The sequence below is a fragment of the Terrapene carolina genome, unplaced genomic scaffold (assembly GCF_002925995.2).
Source record: "Terrapene carolina triunguis isolate 2854851 unplaced genomic scaffold, T_m_triunguis-2.0 Scaffold211, whole genome shotgun sequence".
Classification (NCBI taxonomy): domain Eukaryota; kingdom Metazoa; phylum Chordata; order Testudines; family Emydidae; genus Terrapene; species Terrapene triunguis.
In genome coordinates this window covers 13,637,653-13,648,062 of record NW_020664562.1, presented here as the reverse complement: position 1 = coordinate 13,648,062, position 10,410 = coordinate 13,637,653, and the positions used below count along the sequence as shown (strand labels likewise).

Sequence of the window (10,410 nt, the reverse complement as noted above, 5' to 3'; positions counted from 1 at the left end):
GCTCTCTGTGGGGTGGAAATTCCCAGCAGCTGGGGGTGAGGGTGTGGGACAGGGGCAGTTCGGACCTTGCCCTCTGTCCAGCAGAAAGATAGGCTCAGACAGCGGCTAATCTACCCCCAATGCTGGGTCTGGCTCATGGCGTGATTTGAAACACTGTCAAACTCTGACCAGTTCAACCAGCTAAAACCAGGGCAAACCCTTGGGCACGTGGAATCCCCCAGAACAGTGGCTTGTCTTGCGTTAGCCACGATCGGGACATTTACAGGCACAAGCTAATCTATGGAAGGAGAGCCGGCCCCTCAGATGTTCACCCCCCCACACACAAACACACAAAAGAGGGGTTCTATATATTTGCTTGCCGGTCTTTGGAGCCGCTTTTCCAGCCCTTGCCACTGGAGGGAGAAGCTGGAAAAGGGGCTCCAAAGACCAGCAAGCAAATATATAGAACCCCTCTTTTTTATTGGGGGGGTGAACATTGAGGGAGCTAGCTCTTTCCGTGGGTTAGTTTGTGCCTGTGATGCGCACTGCTTTGCCTTATCACAGCGCAGGAATCCCATGCCTCCAGCAGCTGGGGATTGCAGGAAAACGCCAACTGCCCTGTGAATCTGGCAACTTTTCAGTGGATGAAATCCTGATAGATTATGTCCAAAGAGGCAGGGAAACAAAATTCCCATTTTCTATCTTGACGGGGGGAGTCCACTTAGGATGAAAAAACGAATTGGGCCGGCCCTGGTGCTTGCTCAGGAGACATCACTGATGGTAGGACAGATAGAGCCGGTCCCCTTTGGGGCACATCGGTGGCTGGGAGGGATCCCAGGGTGGGAAACTGGGGAGTCTCCAGCAGAAAAAGAGGAGACTTTGGTGCTCCGGGACCAGAGCCCAGCGCTGGGGGAGTAGGGTGAGGCCAGGGCATGTTCTTTCCCTTTTCTGTGCCTCAGTTTCCCCCACCCAATGCCCAGGGCTCTGTGGGGGTAAGAGGGTGAATTTGCTCTCACGCCAGCTGGAGGAAAGCTCGGCCAGTCAGCACCCAACTCACTGCATGATGGGAAGGAAGCTGTTTCCTTGTTAGGCCCTGAACGTGGCCTTTCCTAAGGCCGAGCTCGGTGCCTCCCGGACTCGGGCTCCAGCAGCCCCTGTGTCTCCCCAGCTGCCCTCGGCAGCGAGTCTGACTGAGATCAAACTCCTCTCAGAGGCTTGTGCCCCTGCCGGGCGTGGCACTGCCAGTGATTAACCCCTCGCACACGGCATCTGCCAGGCTGTAGGCAGCAGAGAACAGCCCAGTGTCACCAACAGCCCCAGCGCTAGGGTAGGCTGGGCACAAGCCAACAGCACGTGCTGTGATACGGCCAAAGAGCGTCGGCCATGCTCCCAGCCCGGCGGAGGGGTGGGGGGGTGGGTGTCTCTCCAGGAACGCAGAGACGCTGACAGAGTGCAGGGGGCCATGAGGGATAATCAGCTGGAAGTGAGCCCCCGTGCGACAGTGTGGCCAAAGGCGCTAAGGATGCCCAAACAGGGGAATTGCGTGTAGAAGCAGAGGTCAGTTTACCTCTGGATTTGGCACTGGTGCGACCGCTGCTGGGGTCCTGTGTCCAGTTCCAGTGCAGTTCAAGAAGGATGTGAATATATTGGAGAGGGGGCAGAGGGGGGCCACGCGAATGGTTAAAGGATTACAAAACGTGGCCTGGAGTGATAGACCTCAGGAGCTCAAGCTATTTAGCTTTGCAAAGAGAAGCTCCCACCTCCCGGGGTGACTTGACTCCAGTCTAGAAGCACCTACACGGGGATCAAATATTTAATAATGGGCTCTTCAGGCTAGCAGAGAAAGCTCTAACGTGACCACATGGTTGGAAGTTGAAGCTGGACACATTCAGCCTGGAAAAAAGATATCCGTGTTTACCAGGGAGGGGAATTAACCATGGGAACAATGAACCAAGGAGTGCGGTGGATTCTCCATCGAGGTGAGATGTGTTTCTAAGAGATCTGCTCTCGTTCAAACAGGAATTAACTGGGTGCAATTCTCTGGCCTGCGTTATCCAGGAGCTCAGCCTTGGTCCCTCCTGGCCTGGGAATCTACCAATCTCCGCCATGACTTCTTGAAATCCGTCTTCTCGCTCTGGTGCTGCCCGGTGGACAGGGACACAAAGATCCTATGATCATATGTGGTCTCAAAAAGTTATCACGATACAGACAGACAAAGAGAAATGCCATTGAGTTGTGTGTTAAGCCTTTTACTTCACTTGGCCAATTAACTTCTATAATTGGTAATTTTATCTTCATTAATAGCTGCCAATTATTGGTTACTTGTTAGTCACTATTGGCTGCCAGCTGTTGGTTATTTAGTACCCACCATTAGCTGTCAGATTATTTCATAGTGACAGTGTGGAGAAATGGAAAATAAAAGTTTTCCATTCAGAATCTTTTCATGCAAATTTCCATTTTCAAAGAACAGCCAAATTTTAGTATCTCTTGGGTGTCTGTCTTCACATTTTTAGGGAGCTATCATTGTTTCTCAGGTTTCAATCTTCAGTTTTCCGTCTTTGGTTTTCAGTTCTTGTTTATCGTGTTTTGGTCCAGGCTTGTCAGTTTTGTGGCTCTAATGATCACTTTACATATCTACCATATCAGATTTTGTTCTTCATTTCAGGGCTGTTCGTTATTGGTTTTCTGCTCTTATGTATTAATTACAAGATTTCACTGTATGTTTTTTCAGCTTCATTTATTATGGTCTCTCTACTGATTATCAGCTTTTCGTTTTCTTTATAAATTTAGGGTGTTTAAATATTTTTTTTCAGTTCTGCTATTCACTTATTGCTCCTTTTCACTATTGGTTTTCTGCCTTTGACTATTCATTGTCTAATTTTGACTAGGTTTTGTGACCTTGATCTGGTTTTCATACTTCAATTACTGGTTTTCTGTTTGGGCTATTGGTTTTCTGATTTCAATTAGTACTTTTCTGGCGTTGATTACTGAGGGCTTCTGCATTCAGTAATTGGTATTCTGATATTGATTCCTGGTTTTCTGTCTTTGACTTTTGGTTTTCTTGGCTTCTAGATCTGGTTTTCTGACTTCTATTTCTGGTTTAGACTCTTTGACTATTGGTTTTCTTGACTTCAAATGCTATTTTTTATTATTGTTGATTTTCAGACTCTGTTTCCCAATAGCTTACTTTGATTACTGGTTTTCTAGCTTTGATGACTATGATTAGTGGTTTCCTGTTTTTGACCATTGGTTTTCAGATATTAATGATTAGTTCATTGATTGATTTCTTTCACTGCTTTTCTGGTTTCAGTAACTTGTTTTCTGATTTCAATGACTACTTTTCTGCCTTTGATTATTTCTTTTCTGACTCTAGTTATTGGTTTGCTGAGTTCCATGACTAGCTTTCTGTGTCTTCAATGACTGCTTTTCTACAATCATCAATTGGCTTTTCTGAGTTTAGTTATTGTTTTTATAATAACTAGTGATTAGAATAACTAATAATGTGTGATTACTAGTGTTGAGTTATCAGCATTTGAAACTATGTTTTTCTCTCATTTCATCAATTTTCTCTCTTCAATTATTAGTTTTCACTTAACGTTGTTTGGGTTTTATTTAGTTTCAATGACCTTTATGTCACGGGTTTATTTTGCACCACCTATCTTGATGGATCACCTTGAGTCACCTGTGGGGGGATCTTTTGTTCAAGATGGAAAAAAAATTCCTTGTCTCTCTCTCGCTGCATCGCAGATGTTCGTTCATGTTGCGAAGGAGGTCGGAGAGACCTGCAGTCTGCCCCCAATCCAGGTGAGTCCTCGTTTCCCATCAACCCAATGCTGGTTCCACCCCCCACTCCATCACCCCCACCTGATTCTTATTATTCAATGTCTCTATTGCAAGAGCACCTCAGACCCCCCCCCCCCTTCCTAGACCAGAACCCCATTGTGCCAGGCGCTGGTCAAACCCCGAACAAACCGCCAGTCCCTGCTCCCATTATTCTCCCTCCACGCTCACATCATGCCCAGGATCTCGGTGTCGGTGGCTGGGTTCGGCAGCAGCCTCCAGCTCTGGTCTCCTCTCTGTGCTCCCAGCCCCAGTGTGACCCTTCTCCTGCGCTCTCTGTTGCAGGGTCTGGACCTGTTGGTGCGAGATTGGCAGCTCTCCGAAGCCTACGACGCAGAAGCGGGACAGGAGTATCTCAAAGACATCACACAGGTAATGACCAAAGCCGGGCACCACGTGTGTTCATGGAAACAACAAACTCCGGCTGTGGGGCGGAGCTGAACGTTTCCATGGTGGGTCTGATTTCTCGCTGATGGTCACAAATGTCGGTTTAACTCCCGCAGGACCTGGCAGCCTCTTCTGAGCAGCCCCTGGTGTTGGGAGCCCTGAGGGCAAGAGGGACCTGGTGCTACCTACTGCCCCACCCTGGCACTGGGTTCACCAAGAGCAGGGCAGGGACGCCAGGTGGTAAGAGACCCCTCTTCCCCCTGGGTTACACCCCCAGCCTCCCTCTCCCCTCTTCTGCACTGCCCCTACCCACATCCCTGCCCCCATCTTCCCCTTCTGCCCTGCCCCCACCCCATAATCCCAGTGCCCAGCTCACTCTCCTTGGCTTAGAATGGGCTCCCCTGACCAATGCACAGGGGCTGTCACTAGGTCACGGGATCTGTGCGGGAAGGGAGGGGGACATGAGGGGACACTGCTGGGGTCCTGGTCTCCTGTGGGGGACACAGCTGGTTCCCTCCTCTTAATAGGTCCCCTGTCACCCACCCCACACACACTGCAGCCTCTCCCTGTTACTCACCCCCCACCCCCACTGCTCCCCCATTTTCCCCCTGGCAGTGGGGTGTGGAAGGGAGCTAAGCAGCTGTTGCCCAGAGATGGAATCTCATTTACTGTGGCACAAACCTGCCCTCTACATCCCCCATTTAACTTGTGTCCTGTCCTGGGCACCTGGATCCCTCCCGGATGCCTGGGTCCTTTCCCCCCTGCAGACATGGACGAGGATTTCCGGCAGTCCCTGTGTGACTATGTCACCAGCGTGGTGCGCTCAGCAGGGACACACGTCCGGACGGACCGAGCCGGGCAGGTGCTGACGGGGCTCAGCTGGCTGCCAGGATCAAGGTGGGAGAGTGGGGTCTGCTGAAAGGGGGGGCCTGGATGGGAGACAGCAAAAGGGGCCGCAACGAGGTGAGCGGAGACTCAGAAATGGGTGCCGTGCTGCAGGGTGTGGGCTCAGCAGGGGGTGCCATGCAGGACGGGGTGGTCAGGGGGACCAGTGGGGGCGCTGTGCTGCAGGGAGTGGGGAGGGGGACACAGTAGGGGGCGCTGTGCTGGAGGGAGCAGGGTGGGGGGCTCGCCAAGGAGTGGGCTGAGCTGTCCCTGATCTCAGTTCCCCCGGGCATTATTCCCCACAGGACGTCTCCCGATACTTGAAGACCCAACGCTACGACTTCTCCTCCCCCGTGAAGGTACCAGGTTGCCCCTCCCTCAACCCCTCTGATTTGCAGGGGAGGGGGGCACTAGTTCTATTGACCCCTCACCCCAGGTCCTCCTCCCATTGGCCAATCGCACTAGGCCAGGAGGGGGGGCACCACAACAGCTGCCCCAACTGTCCTGATGGGGAACCTCCAGCTCCCAAGAAGTAAAGGGACCCCCAGGGAGCTGCACCAGAGAACTGGCCCTCTCTACTAGGGTGGCAGCAACGTGGCCATAGCTGTGGAGTCATTGGGGGGCTGCCTCCTGGCTCTGAGGGAATGTGGGGGGTTGGGGGCCAGTGGGGAGGTGAAAGCGGGGAGCAGGGTCCTGGAAGAATGGGGGGAGAAGGTGGTGAGGGGGGCTCCTAGTTCAGAGATGGTCCCATCCCAACCCCCACCCTGTCCCCTCGCCCCCCACAGATGGCTGAAGCATTTGCAGCGATGAGAAAGGAGAAAAACAGCAAAGCAGTAGAAGCCGCCAGGAGAGAATATGAACAATTTGTGCAGGAGCTGGTGAGCGCAGAGGGGCTGGGAGTCGGGAGTGAGGGGCACCGGCAGAGCTCGGGGGAGCAGGGCTGGGATAGCAGGGGGCTGTGGGTTGGAGGGGCTGCGGGTGTATGAGTCAGCGGCACCCCCTGTGGCTGGGTAACACTAATACCCATCCCTAATGGCCCATCTCTCCCCGCTTCGGGCAGGACCGTGGCCACCAGAATATAAACTGCTGCCTGAGGGTGAAGCCTGAGGAGATGAAGAGACGGCTGGAGGGGAAACGCAGGAAGCTGCTGAAGCATTGCCAGGGGCAGCTGTGGGGCGAGGACCCCCAGAAACAGGCTGCCCTGAAGGTGCTGGAGCAGGGGCTGGCCGGGAAGACGTCCAAGTTCCTAACGGCCTACGGACAGCGCTTTAAAGAGAAGGCCGTGCGGTTGGGCCTGTACATTGGAGGGAGTGTCCTGGCTTTGGTGGGTGCGGGTGTTGTGGCGGGCATCAGCCCAAGTTTGGTGGTCAAGGTCGGAGCGGGGGGCCTTGTCCTGATCAGGAGGATGGTGGGAAGATGGGTGTGGGGCTAATTTGGTTTTAGAATACAACAGGCACCAATGCCCCAGGGCAGAGGGATGAGGGGCAGGGTCTTCAGATCAGGAGCCCCTGCTGCGGGGTGACAGATAGTGGGGAAGAACCATCACACCCCACCCCGTGCAAGACTCTGTCCCAGCCCTCAGCACTGGGAACCTCTGTATGCAAAGGATGGGGATAGATAGATAGATAGAGGGGGTCGATGGGGATAGATAGATAGATTAGATAGATGGGGTGGATTGGGATAGATAGATAGATAGAGGGGGGTAGATGGGGATAGATAGATAGATAGATAGATAGATAGATAGATAACCCTTCTGCCCTTCAGCATTAGCAGGAACAAGGGCTGGGTTCAGGATCTAGGGGTTCCGTTTCAATAACACAATGCAAAACCGGCTTCAGTCCCCACCCAGTGACCTGGGACAATTACATACCACCCCCCGGGCAATACTAACCCTCTCGCAAGCACAGAGTCTGAGTGTAGCAAAAGCCTTTTAATAAAGGAGGGAAATAATGTGGCATTGTGTGGGGAAACACCACAGACAGGATTCATAACACAAACCATGAGCAAAAGACCTACCCCCAAGTAAGTTTGGAAGTGTCCTTTTCCCCTCAGGGTCTTAAGTCCAGCAACCCAACAGTCACCCGTCCCGCAGTTTCTGTCCTTGGTCAGTCCAGTTCCAGAGTTCAGAAGTTCATCTGCAGTGTTTACCTCCCAGCCTGAGTGGAAGGGGGTGGAGGTATGGGAGCACGTTACATGCTCCACTACTCAGGTCCACGGCTGATTGCCACGCCTCTCCATGGGGTTCTGCTGCAGTGTTCACCGCCAGCCACTCCTCTCCGCCAACTGTCCTGCTAGCCGCTCCTCTCCACCAGCCACTCGCCAACATGTCTTCAGACTCCCCCTCCACCTAACACAGCTCTCTGTGATTTCAGCTGTTAGTAGGGGAGCCTCAGTGCTGGCACACTCAGAACCACTAGCTCAAAGTAGGACCAACCCTTAGACCTAGGAATCAGTAATCTCAGCTCTACAGTACATAACAAGACTCCTAACAGAATCAAAATTAATTCTGCTATTATACCATAGAGAGAGAGATCAAAATTCTGTTTCATGCCCTAGAAGAGACCCACAGACACACATCTATCCCCAGACTCTCTCAATTCACAGGGCTTTGGAACCCATGTCCCTTGCTTAGCGAGTACTACTTGGTTAAGGGCGAGTTCCTCCGTCATAAAATGTCAAGTACAGTTCTACTGTCCTTGATTCACATAACCAGGATAACAACACTTTAGTACTCCTGCCCCAATAGCAAAGAGACTGGGGGTCCCACAGTAGCCAAAGTGACCATTTGGGCAAGCAGGGTGGGTGTGCCCATGCAAACTAGATCAGCCCCTGAAGTTCTTTTCCACAACTCACTACCAGATGTCAGGGTAGAGCTCATTCTGACTGCTTATAGATAGACAGATAGATAGATAGATGGGGTGGATGGGGACAGATAGCTAGATTTATGGGAATAGATAGAAAGAACTTACAGCAGGTAGGTAGATTGCAAAAGGACACCAAGATTGATTGATTTGCAGTGGAGTCACCGAGATCAGAATCCAGCCCTGACCCCATTGATGTCAGTTGATAAATAACCCCGCCCTGGCTCCTGTGCTCTGAGCCGGCCCCTGCATCCCTCCGCTGCAAGTTTCATTTGGTTTTCATTTTCAAAAACGGGGGCGGGGGGGGGAATTGATTCTTATATTTTGCAATTGGGTTTTTTTCACATTTTCTTCCCACCTGAACAAGTGTGTGAAGTGGACAATTTTGGTCCCCCCCCCCGCCCCCATTTCCCACTGATTTGAAAAATGATACAAACGGAGGAGGGACGTTAGAAAACCCCAAATCCCCTTCCAACATTTTCCAGTTTATTCTTGGGGCTCCAGCGGGTGGAGGGCAGGGCCTCGAGCAGAAGGAGTGGGAGGAAGCAGGCTAGCCTCCCCAAAGGGGGGGAGGGGGTTCACTAGTCATCCATTTGACTGTGAGTCCTATGCTTAGATTTTACCAATCAAGTGCCAAGTATAAGCTCCTCAGCCACTGTAACAGCCTTAACATGGAGTCCCAGACAGTCCCCTCGGGTACTCCGATCTAACTGGTCATTGGGACATTATTGACAGAGTCTGTAACCATATAGATCACTGTTGCAACCACTGTCATATATTTGCAGCAAATATTGTACAAAGGTTGTCATGTGAGCTCTCTGGGAAGGTTATGATTGGCTGGTTATAATTATGCTATCTGTATGTGTGTATCATTTTTGTACTTGAAGTTATGAATGTTGGCTCTGTACTGTTTGTATTTCAAACCAATCCTGTAATAAACTATCTCAAATTATCTATTTATCTCTTATTAAATAAGAGTTAACTACACAGTTAAAGCAGGTAAATATAGACACATACAAATGAGTTACAGTCTTAAGTTTCAGGAAGATGTGGCCAGGAAGGGAGGGGCCTGGTTCGGACTGAAGGCGGCTCAGAATGTGACAGGAAACAACGCCCCACGGTAGGGGGAAGAGGGGGAGGGTGGGGCAGGGCGTTTAGATCCGGCGCCCCTGCTGCAGGGTGCATGTAGTGGGAAAGAACCATCACCCCCCATCCCGGGCAAGAGTCCGTTCCAGCCCAGAGCATTGGGAAGCTCTGTATGCAAGGAAATAGATAGATAGAACGTACAACATGTAGCTAGTTTTCAGGAGGACATAGAAATTGGTTTACAGTGGGATCACTGAGATCAGAATCCAACCCTGACCCCATCAACATCAGTCAATAAATAACCTGGCTCTGGTTCCTATGCTCCAAGCCGGCCCCTCCAGCCTTCAGTTGCAATTTCCACTGGTTTTCCTTTTCAAAAGCAGGTGGAAAAAATAGATTTTCCTATTTTGGGTGTTTCTTACATGAGCTTTCGCAGGAAGTGCCTAGGCAAGTCTCCCCAGGCATAAGGAGTCGAGTCCTTCACGCTGTCTGGACTGATTTCCAGGAAATCCCTCAGCCTGAGTTTCGTGTTTCTGAAGTTCATGATTCTCAGCTAGGACAGGACGGTCTTCACGGCTCTTCTCCCTGCAGATGGACACGAAGGCGTCGCCACCCAGGATGACGTCACAGCTCAGCGCCAGCTGCACCTTGGCCTCCTCTATGTCTCCGTTCCCAAGATTTAGGCCTCAAGCCTTCACACCCCTGAGGAGGAATTTCCCCATGCGCCCAGTCACAGACCAGGGAAATAGCTATAGTCCCCAGCGGTGATTCCTCCTGCAGCTGGGACTGGGCCTGGCCCTGCCATGCTCACCTCCGGGAGCTGAGGCCAGCGTGTGAATACAGGAACAGACACCAGCCTTTTCCAAACGCCAGCTCGTTTAATGTCAACAGAGGGGCCCAAAGCCTAAGAAGCAAAGGGATCTAACCCACCCAACTGTTCACACGCCTCTGTCTCAGCTAACACTTAGGGAGGCTTCCCTTACCCAGACCCCACTCCTGGGGCTGGGTGTCCCACACCGAGGTGTAGGTGGTGCAACCTCGTGGTCAAAGCAAGAGTCTGGCCTAGTGGTCAAAGCAGAGCTGGACGGCAGAAGCGGAGGTGCGGTCGGGAGGCCAGCCAAGGGTAAGAGCCAGGGGTTCAAGGCAGGCAGGGCATAGGGCTGGAGTGGAGCAGCCAAGGGGTGGAGCCGGGGCTGGACAGGAAGCAGGTCTGACACAGCTAATACATGAAGTGTTTGTAAAACAGTCCTGGCACCTTCCACATCCTTCACAGATGGAAAATACACAGGGGATGGGCAGGAGCTCGGGTGCAGCAGGTGTATGGAGATGGAGACGCTGGATGGAAGAACCAGGGGAATGTGGAGGGCCCTGA

The 10,410-nt window shown here is 51.9% G+C and overlaps 1 long non-coding RNA gene across 1 annotated transcript; it reads left to right on the top strand.

The window, feature by feature from the left end:
• Positions 1–5,076: 5,076 nt before the first annotated feature.
• Positions 5,077–6,234, top strand: LOC113407374. Its single transcript, XR_003369973.1, has 4 exons — positions 5,077–5,103; positions 5,397–5,450; positions 5,877–5,969; positions 6,152–6,234. It is a non-coding gene; the product is annotated as an uncharacterized LOC113407374 (long non-coding RNA).
• The last annotated feature ends 4,176 nt before the right edge of the window (positions 6,235–10,410 follow it).